This window comes from Trichosurus vulpecula, chromosome 1, assembly GCF_011100635.1.
Source record: "Trichosurus vulpecula isolate mTriVul1 chromosome 1, mTriVul1.pri, whole genome shotgun sequence".
Lineage (NCBI taxonomy): Eukaryota > Metazoa > Chordata > Mammalia > Diprotodontia > Phalangeridae > Trichosurus > Trichosurus vulpecula.
Genome location: NC_050573.1, coordinates 130,107,205 through 130,124,644, shown reverse-complemented (window position 1 = coordinate 130,124,644; position 17,440 = coordinate 130,107,205).

The window sequence follows — 17,440 nt, the reverse complement described above, 5'->3', positions numbered from 1 at the left end:
CATTGATATAGTATATAAGTTGACTTCACATTTCTTGGGTATAAGCTGAGATAGAACTGATGAGAAGGGTCCATTAGGATTACTGAGTATACATGAGGGAATTAGCTGGACAATAAGATAGACTGACACAAATTATCCCTGCAGTCCAAAAGAAGGGCAGATATGTGGATTAGGGATTAGATTTGTTCTGTTTTGTGCTAGAAGGCAGCAGCTGAAACAATGAATAGATGTTAGAGAGAAGCAAATGTAGGATGATAATAGGAAAATCTTCTGAATAATTAGGTCTGTCCTAAAGCAGAATGGTCTTTCTTAAGGTGGTGATTTCCCTCTACTTAGTGGTCTTCAAAGAAAGGTTAAATAATGACTTTGGGGATATGTTATAATGGAGATTTCATTTTTGTATAAGTTGGATTAGATGGCCTTCTAGGTCCTTTCCAGCTGTTACATTCTCTTAAAAGCAATATGGAATACAACTCCAAATCATACGGAAGACAGTGAAATAATAGGTTTGCATGAACAAAGGTTTACAAATTCATTCATAGAAATGACTTTCTAAACTCTAACTTAACAAATATCCCCCAAATCTAGAAGAGTTAGGTAGCTTAGGGGCCATTGAATAATCTCTTCATATCGTAGATGAAGCTATCGAGGCATAGAGAGGCAAAGTGACTTCTCCAAAGTCAAACAACTAGTCAACTAGTAAATGTATGAGACAAGATTTGATCATCTTTTTTTGGAGGGGGGAAGGCAGGGCAATTGGGGTTAAGTGACTTGCCCAAGGTCATACAGCTAGTAAGTGTGTCAAGTGTCTGAGGTCAGATTTGAACTCAGGTCCTCCTGACTCCAGGGCCAGTGCTCTACTCACTACACCACCTAGCTGCCCCTGAGACAAGATTCGAACTTAGGTTTTCTTGATTCCAAGTCCAGTAACCTACCCAATACACCATTCTGCCACTCATGCTCTCTTTATGCCAGCCTAAGATGTCAATACTATATGGCATCAGTTACTTCGAAAGGAAATACACACACACACACACACACACACACACACACACACACAACTTCATGTGCCTCAGCCAAGATATCCAGAAACTATAAAATGACCTCTAAAGTTAATAGCTCTGTCAACCCCAAATGGTGCTCTCATACAGTGAGTAATGTCCTAGACATCATTTATACAAAGTCCTGCCAAAAGAAGTGCAAATTAGCTGAATTTTCAGTAACTGCCAAAACTCCAAATATTTACTGAAGTTATCTTGCAATTCTTCATTCTTGTAGTCACTCTCCACAAAGTGACTTGGAGCCAAGTAATATAAAACTTACTGCCATTGTGGTATAATCATATATAGAACCAACCTTTACAGTAAATCTGGTGATTGTTCTGACAAAGACAAGCAGTGTGGCTTGATGTTTTCCATATTATCTGTTAAGATTAAATCCCCATTACCACATCAAATACAAAGACATTGTTGGAATATGTGTTCTATTTATGGGAAAGGGTGATTTTAGGAGCATTTTTTTCCTGCTCTGTTTGTAAAGTCAAGAAGACAACTAAAGTGTCACAATGCCAACTGAAGAGAATACATTATTTGGGGTTTATCCAAAAGTAAAAGAACAAAAACTATTTAATGCCCCAATCTTGTAACTTTCTTGGTTTCTCAATGGTCCTTCAAATTCGTGGAATGAATTTGTCATTGTAATCGGATTATGTATATCATATTATCCAACATGGTCATAATGCTTCTAAGGAATTAAAAAAACAAATCCTATGTAATTGCAATTACTTTCCATTGTCAGTAGATGGTAGCAACTAATAATTTAGAAAGTATGTAATCATTAACTCTCATGAAAATTATATTGAAATGCAACAGAAATCACATAACAGGAGAATCAGTACTCCTAGAATAATAAATAAACACAGGGGGTAAATTGCATTCACATCTTTAGAGAGAACTTCTTCCACACACTATTTCAGATGGAATTTTACTTCAGACATTATTTCATCCATTGATTCTCTTTCTTTCACTATTCATTAGAGTGGTAATAGGTGGAAATTCAATGGAGCTACATTTGCAAATTGAATACTTCACTTTTTTCTTCATAACTTTTTGTTAGTTTGTTATTTTATTTTATTTTTTCCCTCCAGGACTAAATTTAACATAGTCTTTCTTACTTTTTCATTATATCTTTGCTCTAAGCATTTACATTACTTTTTGGGGTGTGTGGGATGTTCAGGGAGGACTAGCATCTCTGGTATGAGCATTTTTCAGGGCCGTTCATCCACTTTTTGTGTCCGTCTTCACCCACCTCTCCCCTGTGACTCCAAGAAGCTGTGGGTAGCAACCATACCCCAGTAAAACCATCTCAGCAGATGGGCTAAATGAGGTAGAGGGTAATCAAGAGGCCTCAAATCCGTGGGTGAGTTAGGGGGATGTCTACCGCAAGAATGTGAAGACTTCCCCCTGGCAGAATGGGTTGGTGAGAACAATTTGTCTCAGACGCTATGAAGGCAGCTGAAGAAGGCACGGGGAGCCCTTAGAGCAATTGAAGATCCCAAGGTCTTCCACTGCATCCCAGGTCCTTGCCGATTGTCTTGACTTTTGCCTTGTCACTGGACTTTGATGACTCTGGAAGAAAGAGCAAAGCTAACGACTTTGTGCAACTCTATCTTACTTAAATGCAATTCACATGCAAGTCAAGATATCACCCTGTGATGTCATTGGTTTTCTCTGAAATGAAGGACAAACAACAACATCACTTTTTTAAGGATATTTTTTCTTCTTCCACTTGACAGAAATTCCATTCTTTTCTTGAGTTCATGATACTAAAGGTTTATGCTCTCTCTCCTCAGGTATGAACTACATGGGAATATTATGGAATCTGCAGTCAACCCCCTAACACAAAACTGATAAAGTATCTCATACTATTCTGATGCAGAAGATGAATACACTGGGATTAGACCCAGGATTAATAACTGGTTCCATTTTTGGATTAAAAAAAGTAATTATTAATGGTTCATTGCCAATGTAGCAACAGGTCTCCAGTGGAGTGCCCAAAGGATTGTGCTTGGCACTCTGTGGTTTAACATTTATCAATGACTTGAATAAAGGTATAGATGACACAAAACTGGGAGAGATGGGTAATACAGTGGCTGAATGAATCAAGATCCAAAAATATCTTGACAAATGAGAACATTAGCCTAAATAAAATTCAATAGCAATAAAGGTAAAGTCTTGTACTTGAACACACACACACACACACACACACACACACACATCGTCTTTACAAGTATAAGACAGGGAAGTAATGGATAGATAGTAGTCATTCTGAAGAATAACCAGGTCTTTTAATAGATTGCAAGCTCAATATGAATTAATAGTGTGTTGTAGCAAGAAAAAAATCAAATGCAATCTTGAGATCCCTTAAGAGGAGCATCAAAAGGGGATTTTCCTAGTCCCATCATGTCACCCCTTACCCCATTCAATAAACTCTTATAGTGGCTCCATATTGCCTCCAGGATAAAAAAAAATGCTCTATCTGACATTCAAAGCCCTTTATAAAAATCTACCCCCCTGCTACCTTTCTAGTGGTCTTACACATTATTCTTCCACATAGTCTTTGATCCAACGATACTGGGCCTCCTTGTTGTTCCACAAACAGTTCCATGTATTTTCTCTGGCTGTCCCCAGTGACCAGAACATTTTCCCTTTTCTGTTCTGATTACTGACCTCCCTGGCTTCCTTTAAGTCCCAAATAAAATCTTGTCTTCCTTAACTTCTCTGAATTCCTATGATGTCTAATTATTTCCCATTTCTCCTATAAATAGCTTGTTTTGTACATATTTGTTTGAACATTCTGTCTCCCATTAAATTGAAGTTCCTTAGTGGCAGGGACTGCCTCTTTTTGTATCCCAAGTGATTAGCACAGTGCCTGGCACATAGTAGGCATTTCATAAATGTTTATTGAGTGGTTGATTGATTGCTTCCAGGAATATGGAGGTGAGAGTGCTAATACGGTCTGCCTTTATCAGACCTTATCATGAGTACCGTATTGAATTCTGGGTGCCAGAGTTTAAGAATGGCATTGATGAACTGGAGAGGTTTCAGAGGAGAACAATTCGGATGGTGAAGGGCCTTTAGTTCACACAATATGAGGACTGATTTTAGGAACAAGTTATGTTTAATCTTTATAAAAGAAGACTCAGGAATATATGCTAGCCAACTTTCAAATATTTGAAGGATTTCCATAGATAAGAAAGACCAAACTTATTCTATTGGGTCCTAAGAAAGAACCAGGAGGAAATTACAAAGAGGAAAATATAGGTTGATGCCATGAAAAAACTAATGCCAGAACTAAAGTGCTTCAGGAGGTGGTTTCTTCCTACTTAGATGTTTTGAAGGAGCAGTTTAACACGTACTTGGTAGGAATGTCACAGTGGGGATTCCTTTCAGGCATGGATTAGGCTGAGTGAATATTGAAGTGCCTACCAACCTTCAGATTGTATTATTCTCCAGGTTTGTTTTGTTTTTGAATAAGGTGTTAATTTATTTATTTTGTTTTAACATCCACTCCTCAGTATCTTGTCTGCCTGAAGCTAATTTGCATCCAATATCTATACATAATTTATTAATTATGTGTCCACTTCCTAGTTCTTGCAAAAATATATATTAAAAACACCGGGTCTTTGCCTGAATGTTTGATTTCAAATATAAACAAGTCAGGGGAAAAGAAGGGGGGATAGCTTTTAAGAGGATTGTATTGTGAATGTATTTTTTCTTAATGGGAGTTGTTTATTGGGAAGATCTTTCTCATCCATTAATAGGCCCATGTGATCACCTTAAGTCACTTGGAAGCCTGAGTCACATGAGTCTGTGGTGGGAGGAGCTTGCTGAACAGGTGGAACAGAGGTGAGAGGAAGTTGGTCAGAGCAGTTAGAGCTGAGAGAGAGAGAGAGAGAGAGAGAGAGAGAGAGAGAGAGAGAGTGAGGAAGCAGGCAGCTAGCTGTGAGTATTCATTTGTGGGAAGGCCTTAGCAGGAGGAAGGCTTGGGGATGGTGGTACCCCCTGCATTGTTATTGTGTATAGACTTCTTTGTGGCCATGATGCATTTGGCTTTCTGGTCTTGTATTTTGTGATTCAGAAGTATGCCAGCATATTCACTATGAATATTGCATTGGCACTACAAGGATAAATGTATTTTCCCCCCTCACATGTTATGTTTAAAATCATGGGTAGATGTGCATTCTAAAAAAATATTTTCTTCAGAATTTCAATTTCGTCAGTATACATAAACAGCCTACATGTTAGAATTAAACTTTATAAACAATCAGCAAGTATATGTTTAAGTCATGGGATCAAATGAGATAACATCTGTAAAAGCACTTTACAAATCTCAAAGCACTAAACAGGGTATCCCAAAAGTTTTAAACTTTAGTATCTTAAGCTATTTTTTTCTAAGATTTTTAGGACACTTTGTATGAATTCTAACTATTATTATCATATCTCACCATACATTACATAATATTTTATATATTTATGCCATCTATAGAAAACTGATATGTTTCCAGATTCATTCTGATTAAGTATAATGAGAAATAATATATATATAGTCCAATAATATATATTATATATAAATAATATATAAAATATGTAATACCATAATATAAGTTTCATTCCATAATATATAATATTTATATCATATATTATAAATATCATGTATGTATAACATTATAACACTATATTATATATACTGTTTTAAGCTTTTGAAACATTTTGCATATATTACCTCATTTGATTCTCACACCACCTTTGTGAGGTGGGTTCTATTATTAGCTTCATTTTTTACATACGAGGAAACTAAGGCACCTAGAGTATAAGTGGCATAGGGTCACACAGTTTGTGAGTATCTGAACATGGATTTGGACTCAGGTCTTCTGTAATATCAATTAAGTTGGGACTTTCTTATTGTTTTAAAATGATTAATGAAGTGTCTTTGAGCCTTACTAGGTGCTAAGCCCCAGGCCCAAACCCCTATTAGGTGCTAAGCCTATGTGGGTGTGAATTGGTAACTAAGGTGGGGCTCCAGGTGGGGCCAGTGAAGGGAGGTGCTAACACCAGAGCCAATAGAAGGAGCCTAAGTTCTGGTGGCTCAGATGACATTTGATGATGTCTGAAACTGCATAAAAAGGGAAGGCAGAGCTATTTGCTGGGGCTCTCACTCTTGGTGGCGTGCTGATGTGGAGACTCCAGGCAGCTGTAGCTAAGAGCCCTCCAGCTTGTAAACTGGATGTTGGGACTTTGTTAAACTCTGGTAACTATGAATTGGTATTTGAATCAGACAAGGTCTGTTCGTTGATGTTTGTAATTTGTTTGTATTTGCTCTGAAGTTGAGAGTACTGGCTTTTTTCCCTGAACTAAGTGAATGATATTTGTATACTGGATTAAAGTAAGATTGTTAACCCCTTAACATTGCTTTCCTTAGAAAAGCAGATCAGAAGGACCTGGGCTTGCAGTGCTCTGTGAGCTGGTTGTTGATTTTACACACACACAGCAGCTGCTAGACGGATTGTTGAAACATCTTCCTGATTGTAAGATCCTACTTACAAGTGGAGGATTCCCAAAGTCATTTGTAATTTTATTATTTGCAGCTTGAAAGAATGCAATGTCTGGCACGTAGTAAGCACTTAATAAGGACTTGTTGACATACTATGTCTATAGAGGACCTGAATTCAACCCCAAGGGATACTACTTGTGAACTTGGGCAGCTGCTTGACCTTCTCTGGGCCTCAGATTCAGAATCTACAAGTGGAGGGGTTTGGACTATATGATCCCATCAGTTCCTTTCAGTTTTATAATCTATAATCCTTTAAATTTGCAGTTCATTTCAACATAGGAATACAACAATGAATAAGATATGGCACCTTTTTTTTTTTTAAAATAACATTGTATGCAGCCATCCGAACATCTCTCTAGCACTCCATAATTATTGTATATTAAAATATATTGGCCTAGGTCTTGCTTATCTTAAATCTAATTTGAAGAATAACTTTCTTTGGCGAGTATCTTTAAAAAAAACTATTTCATAATAAAAGATGAAAAACTTCAGGGCTGAAGTAGCTGTAGCTAAGTTGGCATGCTATTAACAATACTGACAGTTATGGATCAGTTGCACCTTTTTGTAAAGCAATATGGATTATACAGTGCATCTTACATGCACATGCATATATTTGAATCAGTGATCTCACTACTGAGACTTCCTAAGGAAATTATCGACAGAAAAAAAATGATTCCTATTCCTAGCAGCACTATTTGTTATTTTAAAAACAAAAACAACTGGAAACATTCTATTTGTCCCTCCCTGGTTGAGGAATGGCTATGACTCTAATATCATTTTGCCATAAGATGACATGCTTAAAGAATTCAAAGAAATATGAAAGACATGAAGTGACATTATAAAGAAATAAGAACCAAAAGAATAATATGGTATTGACTATGATTAGGTATTTAAAGACAGTAATAATAGCAACAAAACTATGTTAATATTCATAGAACATAATTCCTTCTTTAAAAAAAATAAAAAACCTGTGCTTGGTTCAACTATCCCTTCTAGCTTTCATCTTATTCTCTCCTCCCCATTGTACCTGAAATCCTTGAGGAAGCCATGGATACTTGATGGCTCCATTGCCTTTCCTCTTTCTTCTACACCCTCTGTGATCTGGCTTCCAACTTCATGTCACTGAAGATACTCTCAATAAATTTACTGGTTATCTCTCAATTACCACATCTCATATCATGTTTTCAATAAATCCGCATGCTTCTGGGCCTCTCTAAAGGCCTTGACACTATCTATCACTCTTTTCTCCTGTATATTTTCTCTTCTTTGGGGGATGCCATACTTTCCTTGTCTGCCTCCTGTCTGAATGCTCCTAATCAATCTCTTTTACTACATCTTTTTGTTTTCTTCTTTTTGCCACTTTCAGTTTTATTGATGTGATTTCTTCTTATATTACATATATTTACATATTACTCTCACTTCATGAGATATCATATATCGAAGTAAAATAGTTAAGTACACTAATCATACAGTGACTACAAGTGCATGCAATACTTCACATTTGTAGCACCTCCCCATCTCTCTATTTTTTTAAAACTGACACAAATCTATTTCTCTCCCTCCTACTCCAGAAACTATTAGCAGGCAAGAGATATGCATATTTAAATAAAACAAAGCCCCCACTCACTGTATTAAAAAATCTATCTCTCATTCTGTATCCTAAATCAGTCATGTCTCTATAATGGATAGCATTGTCTAGAATCATGTGTTGTCATTGTATTGATCATTGTTCTTAAAGCCTGCAAAGCTGTTTGTATTTAGAATGTTATAGTCGTTGTATAAACTGTACTCTTGGTTCTACTCATTTTGCTCTTTATTAGTTTCCAAAAATCCTTAAAGTTTTTAATTTTTATAATTTTGATGTGATTATATACTTTATTCATGTTTCTGCCCATTTTACTCTGCATCAGTTCATATAAATCTTAACATGTCTTTTAAACTATATATGCACATATATATACGTATATATATGTATATATATACGTATATATATGTGTGTATATATATATATATATATATATATATATATATATATATCCTCATTTCCTATAGCACAATATTACTCTATCACATTCAAATATCACAGCTTTTTCAGTCATTCTTCAATTACTGGTCAACCTCTTAGTTTCCAGCTATATTGTCACCATAAAAAAAAGAATGCTATAATACTTTTTCTAAATGACCTTTTTTTCTTTCTTTTATTTTTATTATTTATTTTTTATTTTTACTGTTTTATTTTTCTTTTTATTTCTTTCATTTCTTTTGGGTATAGGACTAGCAGTGATATAATTTTGTCAGTCTGTGCCATTCCCACTAATCATGGATGTTGCCCACGGATCTTTCCTTTATACTCTATTCTTCTCCCACTTTATTTCACTTGCTCTCATCAGTTCCCATAAGTTTAATTATCTCTAAGCAGACAATTCTCATATGTGTGTGTGTGTGTATACAAATGTTATTACAAGTGCACATATGTAAAAGTATGGGCAGCTAGGTGATGTAATGGATAGTGTGCCAGGCCTGGAGTCAGTAAGATAAGTCTTCCTGAGTTCAAATCTGGCCTCAAAAACTTGCTAATTGTGAGACCCTGGGCAAATCACTTAACCCTGTTTGCCTCAGTTTCCTCATCTGTAAAAATGAGCTAGAAAAGGAAATGGCAAAACCATTCCAAGATCTTTGCTAAGAATTGTGGAATCACAAAAAGTTGGACAGGATTAAAACAACTGAACAACATGCATAAATGCATAAGTATAGAATATAGGCACACACAAGACTATCTGTGTACATACATGCATACATATATACATACACATGTGTACAATATGTGTATATGCTTATATACCTATCTGATTGGGGGTAGATATGTATGTATGTAAATATACATGTATGTGTGTGTATGTGTATAAATACACTTCACTTCTTTTCATGTATGATCCAGTCATACTAGCCTTCTTGTTGTTCCTCACACAAATATATGTATATGCATGTATATGTATAACTATCATCTATCTATCTATCTATCTATCTAATCTTCAGTTCTAATCTCTTTCATGTGCTTCAACCTCACACCAGCAACTATATCTTGAACATTTTGTATTCTGTACTAGATGTCCCAGATACCATCTCAAAATCAACATGTCTAAAACAGAATGCATATTTTTTTTCATCAAACTCTCTTTTCCACACTTCCATATTTCTAAGTCATGACCAACTTAGTTACATATACCCATAGCCTCATTATTATTCTCAGTTCCTCACCCCTGCTCCCTCTCTATACCCAACCAGCTAAGAAATTTTTTGCCTTTTCCACTTCTACAATGCCTATCACACAGCTGACATCCTGATGCTGGCACTTATTACCTCGCGTCTGTACTATTGCAACAGAATTATGTTTAGCTTCCCTACCTCGTCTTTTCTTAGTTTAATTCATTTTTTACTTAGTTGCCAAAGTGATTTTACTAAAGCACATGCCTAACTATATCACTCCTCTATTCTATAAACTCGTATGGCTCCCTATTTCCTCCAGGATCAAATATAAAATCTTCTGTTCAGCTTTTAAAGCCCTTCACAACCTGGACCCTTCCTAACTTCCTAGTCTTCTTACAATTCACTTCTATCTATAATCTAGTCACAATGATTTTCTTGCCATTCCTCTCAAATGACACTCCATCTCCCTACTGTGCCTTTTTGCTGGCTATTCTCCAGTTTCTGATTTCCCTGGCTTCCTTCAAGTCTCATTTAAATTATAAAATACTCAGCTAGAACTACACCTTCTTCAGGAAGCCTTTCTTCGTCCTTCCTCACCTCCCAAACCCCACCTCCAGTGCCTTACCCTCTGGGATTACCTTCCATTAGCAATGTATGTGTTGTATGACTATTTGTAGGTTGAATCACCCACTAGAACCTGAGCTTCTTGAAAGCAAAGACTGTCTTTTCCGTTTCTTTGTTTCCCCATCACTTTACATAGCACCAGGAAATTAGGAAATGTTTAATAAATACTTGTTGTCTAGCTGGCTGACCAAAAAAGGATCATGAAAAAAACAATTATGAAGATCATACTATTAAAGTCAATTCACATGCACATCTTTAAAGACAGAATTAAAATTGTCAAACACACAACACACACATGTATAATACACATGTATGTATCCAGAGAGAGAGAATTTTGCTAAAAATATGGGAAAAGATCTATTATTCCATCTGTTTGGATGTTCCCTCCAATGATACAGATTATATAGCCCATCTAAACCTACCCACTTGATGCAGCTCCCATTCATGTTCCCCCATAAATTCACCGTTAAATTTCTACCCAACCTACTGAAGACCTTCTTTTATGCTTCCCAAAATACCAAGTATGCCAGGAGAAAATACAGGCTACCTATTCTTTCTTTTACTACATGACTAATTCATCTTTTTGATAATATATTTCCTTGATGGCATTAGCTTGGATCTCCTTCAAAGTTCATTATTTCTCATATATTGCTGCCTGCTCCCACTACCTTAGGCCTCTCCATTATCATCTGTGTGATGCTCATTTATAATAGAGAGAGCACAGTTGCAATCTCTCTCATTTTAAATCTTGCATATTCAGTTTTCTTGTTTTCTTTTCTGATGCTTTGTTTACATTTTGGAACAACCCTATTTGCTAATGAACATTAAAAATTATATTTATTAAAATATAAGAACTATTTTAAAATATCCTAGAAGTACTATCATATATAAAAGCTAACAGAAGTCATGTTATAAATTCTTACCTTATATAACATTGGATTCTCCCTCATGAAAATTAGCTTCAGAGGTAGCTTTTTTCTAGGTCTTTTTTTCACTTTTTTTCTAGATCTGTAGGAAAAAGAAGTATGCATTAGTTAGGGGCAAGTTTGTATGCAGTTATTGCCTTAAATTGATAATCCACAGCAGAATGAAATATATGACCTTTCTCATTGTCCTCTCAGTCTCTAAGCCTATGTTCAAAAGAATGAACCAGAAACAAATTTAATAGGCAAATTTAATTGTTTTAAATATATATATATATATATATATATATCCACACTGAAAATACTTTTTGTGTTTCTTACACGTCAATAGATGTTACTAAATCTTTAAATTACGACTAATTAACTGAACATAGATTAATAGACTTCATGATGAAGTCATGCTAATACATCATTAGGGCCAATATATTTTCCTCACAATATTATTTTTCTTTATATATGCCAATCTTTGAGAAATGAAAAGGGCAATGGAAAGATACATGATGGGCATAAGAAAGCTATAACGTCTCCTGTGCAAAAAATGGCATAAGCTATATCATCCAGCAAATATTTCATCAGTAAAGGAAGTGGCCTAATCCTATAATGAGAATGAGTGATAAAAGATAGACATCCTTATTGCTGCACTGACTTTTATCGGATATTAAATGGAATAAAGTAAGGCCTCTAGCATGTTAAGGAGAATCATGCTAGAGAATTTATGGGAAGATAGGGAAAAAATTATAAGAATGAGAAAGTTTAATCTGTACTGTTGCAGGGTGTAATTTCATGAATAATATCACAGATTCACTGCCATAGAGAAGTATCTTTAAAAAATTAAAGATGGTGCTGGAAGATGAGGTACTGGCATAAGGTAATTAAAAATGAAATTTTGATGAAATATTTTGGAAAGGTAAACTAACTTCCATACAAACCAAACAGTATTTCTTTTTTTTCCAGTTATATGCTCATGTAAATAGGAACTTCTCAGTTAAGACTATTGTGTTCTCATTGGATGATATATCTCTCTAAATAGAATAAGGAGAAGTATTATTTAACAAGTGCTATACATAAACTTTCTTTTGGATTTCCCTTTAAAATGTCTAGTTGGTATCTATCTTTATACTTCAACACATCTATGATATCACTGATGCAAGTACTCAATTAAACAAGCTTTTATCAAGCACCTACTATGTGTGAGGCATTCTACTTTTGATATCAGCTCATTTACATTACATAGGTAGTCTACCTCCTTTTCCGATTTCTTGAAAAATATCTGATACTCTGCGAGGCACCTGCCCAGTGGATAGGATCTGGTGTTCGAGATCTGTAATGATCAGGCCATCCTCTGAGAATTACTAAACTTGTGAACTTTGAAATTCATGTAAATTCTCCATTTATCAGGCAACTTTGCTCATCTTATTTGTTACAGGGAGATGCTCATAGATAATTCCCTGAAAAAAATTCCATCACATGTCTGGATCTTCCCACTTCCTATTAAAAAAAAATCATTACTCCACTTGTTATGCATAGATCAGTGTTGGAAATATCCTGTAGCCTACTCCCAATTGTCCTATGTCTCACCAACAACTTTAACTTTTTAGAGATTGCAATATTCCAAGATTATTAACTGTCTTGCATTACCAAGAGACTGAAGGTGTTAAAACATGTGGGCTTTGTGTTGAAGAGCAGCTTGGGGTCATTTAAAAAGTATTGGACATTTTCCCAAATGCCATCCAACCTTCTCTGTTCTTTTTCTTCATTTCTGGACCTAATTTAATGTGCCTGAATGTCAATGTCAATGAATTCTTGTGCTAGCTCAATAGAATGGCCATCCAACTTCAAGGCATAGTTTGCACAATAAAAATTTTCCATCTATGTAGTTCATCCTGGATGAATTTTTAGGTCAATCTCTAGATGATTTAAAAATAATTGCTATATTCTTGATGTTACCTAATTATAAGTGTTGTATTCTTGATAACATGGAAGATTCCTCTTCTTTTTTGTCATTTTTCATAATGAGACACTATTTCTATCCTCACACTCTAGGTACTTTTACATCCCATTATTAACTGCGTAAAGTTAATCACATATTGTCAGGATATAATGATATTGCACAATAATTACACTTCCATTGAAATACTTTTCTGGTACTTCATTAAGGTATGGAAGTGACCCTGAGTTCACAAAAGCTGTTGGGGCATCTACGTGGCATGATAGATAAAGCAATGGGATTGCAGTCAAGAAGACCCAGATTTAAATTATGCTTTAGATACTATATAACCAAGGGTGTCAGTTAAAATCTGTCAGCCTCCAATCCAATAAAGGGTGATAGTACATAGTTTGTAGGGTTATTGTGAGGATCCAATGAGATAATATATACATAAAGCACATTATAAACCTTACAGCACCATCATCATCATCATCATCATCATCATCATCATCATCATCATCGTCATCATATAGGGGAAGCACAAGTGCTAGTACTTACTACCAAGCTGGAAATTATTTATTATTGTTATTGTTATTACTATTACTATAATTAATAATAAAAGCTAGCATTTATATAGCATTGTATGGTTTGAAAAGTGCTTTTTACCCATTTGATCCTCAAAGCTACCCTTTCAGGAAGGCCCTATTATTTCTCCTCATTTTAAAGATGAGGAAATTGAAGCACAGAGAGTTTAAGTGACTTGCAGAGGATAACTGTTACTGTCCAAGGGAGGATTTCAATTCAGGTCTTCCTGAATCCAAGCTCTATGCTCTAGCTATTCTATTACCTAGCTGCCTGAATTCAAATACAGGACCAATTACGTCCAGAATTTAAGTCCTGAAGAGTCTTCTGAGGACCAGCCTGATTATGTGTGGACAGATGTTTAGTCACTAAGTGATTATTTTTACCACCTGTAAAATGAAAGCATTGTCCTAGATGACCTCTGAGGTCCGTTTTGTCTCTAGATCTAAAATCGTAAGAATATTACTATTTTATTACTTCATGGTTGGGAAAAAAAAAAAACAGAAAAATGTTAAAGTCTTTCTTTAAAAACAGATTGATTCAGATTCTCTCTGGTATAATAAGTTGCATGACTAGCATGCGGCCCATACCTTTTGGGGTTAGTATCAGACTATTTAATGCAATTTCTATTCAGATGTGTGGGTCACTTAAATGAAATGAAAATTAAATTGAATGTTCAGTATATCCAAATATATGAGTATTTGTTAAACATGGGGATTAAACATCTGATGATAAGCTTATTTTTTTCACTTCTTATTCAGATGTTTTGGCATCATCTAGGCACAGCTATATTTACATATGTGATCACTTTGGGCAGTTTACCATGAAAGGGCCAACAAAGTTTTGGATAAATAACAATGGTTTTCTGATTATACTATCATAAAGAATCTGTGTAGATATCTATCAAAAAGAAAATGGCAATGCAATTGGAATCATATTACTAATTTTCTTCAATTATTATATCCAAATGCACAAATTTCTCATAATCAGAATATCAAAACTCAGTTTCTTGGTAATGATCTAAGAGATATGATTCCTCAGCATATAAATAGATTACATGCCCACAGGCAATGTTTAAAACTTGTCACCTCATATTGTTTTAATTTTTCTTCCTTAAATTGATGAGTTTCAGATGTTAGCTTTTAATATTAAGAATATAAAATGTCATCTCTTATAATGTAATGAAATTAAAATAAAAAGTTCCTCTTGAAAATGTAAAAGCCCCTTCTCTATTTTCCTTTGAAAATGTTATAAATTTCCACTGGATATAGCAAACCTAAAAATAATTTTTGAATCCATAGATCTGTAACAATTCCATTTGTTCTAATAAATTGATTTTACTCTCCCACATCTGTCAGCCTAAACCTAGTCTTCCTCCCTCTTTTCCATATCATTGAAAGACTGGGAAAAGAACATTAGCATCTGTTCCACCTGAATATACTCAGATTTCCATGAAATTTACTAGGAATCTTTGAGTGCCAAATTGGCCCTGGGCAAAGCTAGAAGACAATGTTGTTCTTCTAAATCCTTTCCTAGCCCATTTTAAGTGCCATAATAAGAATGTCTTTACTTTCCTACAGCTCCCAGGAATCTCTAAAACAGCATCCTACTAGCACCTACTGTTTTCAGAGAGCACCTCATTCCTCTTACCTTTTCCCCCTTCTCTCTGCATCAAAACTTACCTGTTCTATCCTCTTTACTCTTAGGAATTGACCTGTCACAGTTACTGTTATATACTTATACAGTTACAGTTCACTTATACAAAAATAAAACACTAGCTAATGCCATGATAATGAATTATAATGTCTTAATGTGTTAACCATAAGTAAGATCTCCTATTTTAACAGGGTCCTTCAGGAGAAACAATGCTTTAAATCTATAGTGTCAGAGGTATTTTTAAAAAGTTGACTTTTTAAAAAAAAAGTTTCATCCATGTAGGTATTTTAATGTTGACCTTGCCTAATTGAGCAGGATTGACAGTGCTTATTTTGATGGTTTGGAAATGGTCACAACCAAGGTGTTAACCTTTTAAAGGTATACTTTTTGCCTTGATGCTTTTATGATATGCATTTGAATTTCTGCTTCCTTTGATTCTTAGAAAGCACCATGATCTCATGTATATGACTGTTTCTTCCATCACTTCAGATTGCAAGGTTCCCATATCTTCTAATCTGCTATGATTCTTTTCCATGTCTTTCCTTAAATCCTCCATAGAGGATCCCAAAAGTTGACTTTTTATGAGTTCTGTTGCTAAGGATAATAAAATTTTTGTGTGTGAATTTATTGAGACTTGGGAAAGTGGCCGGAAGAGATTTGCTAGCCCCATTATATTGTGTGCTAAAAAACAGTTTAATGTCCATTGGTCATTCCTGTTCTGCCGTAACTTTCAAAACTGCTCTTAAATTACATCATCTCACCGAGCTCATGAAAGTTATGACAGATATTTCTCAGATTTTGCAGCATGTACATCTTCTCAGATCAATATTCTCTTGCCTTCCAAGTTTTTCCTGCCAATACTCTTGAAGAACACTCAATATTTTTTTCAGCTGGATTTCGAGTTCTCCTTTCTATATTATTTCTCACACTCATGCATGTCCTTGAGTTTTAGAGATCAAAGTCTTTCCCTCCCCCTCAAAAATATTGCATTTTTAAACCTGAATATTTTTGTAGGTTGGCATTTTAGTAAATTGTTTTATGTGTGTGTACATGTATACATGTACAATTAGGTAACGTTTCTCTTATTCTATTTCTGTTTCTTAATGTTTGGGAGAATTTGTTCTGGAAACATAGGAGCAAACCAAAACAACCTTGATTTTAATGCCATCTTTCCCATAACTATGAGCATTTCTTGGTATGAGAAATCCTTTTCTGGGAATTCTGTCAGCAACTGCCTGAGAATTCCTCAAAAGATATAGAGTATGATATTTTTTATAACAACTGACAGTGACCATAAGGATATCTGTCCTTTAGAGGACCCATGGTCTCCTACCCCAAATTCTTCAATTGTGGGATAATGGACCAAAGGCCAAAAAGGGAGGGGGGAGAACTGAAAACACACGAAAAATATTGCAAAGATTATAAAAGAAAAAAGAGAACAGGTTTAAAAAGGATAGAATGAGAAAACATGATAAAAAAGAACAAAATCAAAAGGAAGAAAAAAATAGGAATGAAAGGAACAAAATATGAGGAGGAAAAAATAGGCTTATTTTGGATTGAAGGTTTAAGAAGCAGTACACAGAGTGGCAATAAGGCCAGCATTATATAGACATAATCATAAGAAAGAAGTAGGTTGGGTAGGATTACGTATGAACCTCTGTATGTCTTCAGATATGAAAGAAAAAATTAAGAAATATGAAATTAGGAGATAAAAGAAATGGAAAGGATAATGGAAAAGGAAAACTGAAATGAAAGAAAACTGACTTCAGATTTATATATTGTGTTTAAGTTTACAAAGGAAATGGGAGAGGGAACAAGCATTTATTAAACATCTACCTTATGCCAGCACTGTGCCAAGTGCTTTATAAATATTGTGTTATTTGATAACAAACCAGTGTACATGTGTTAC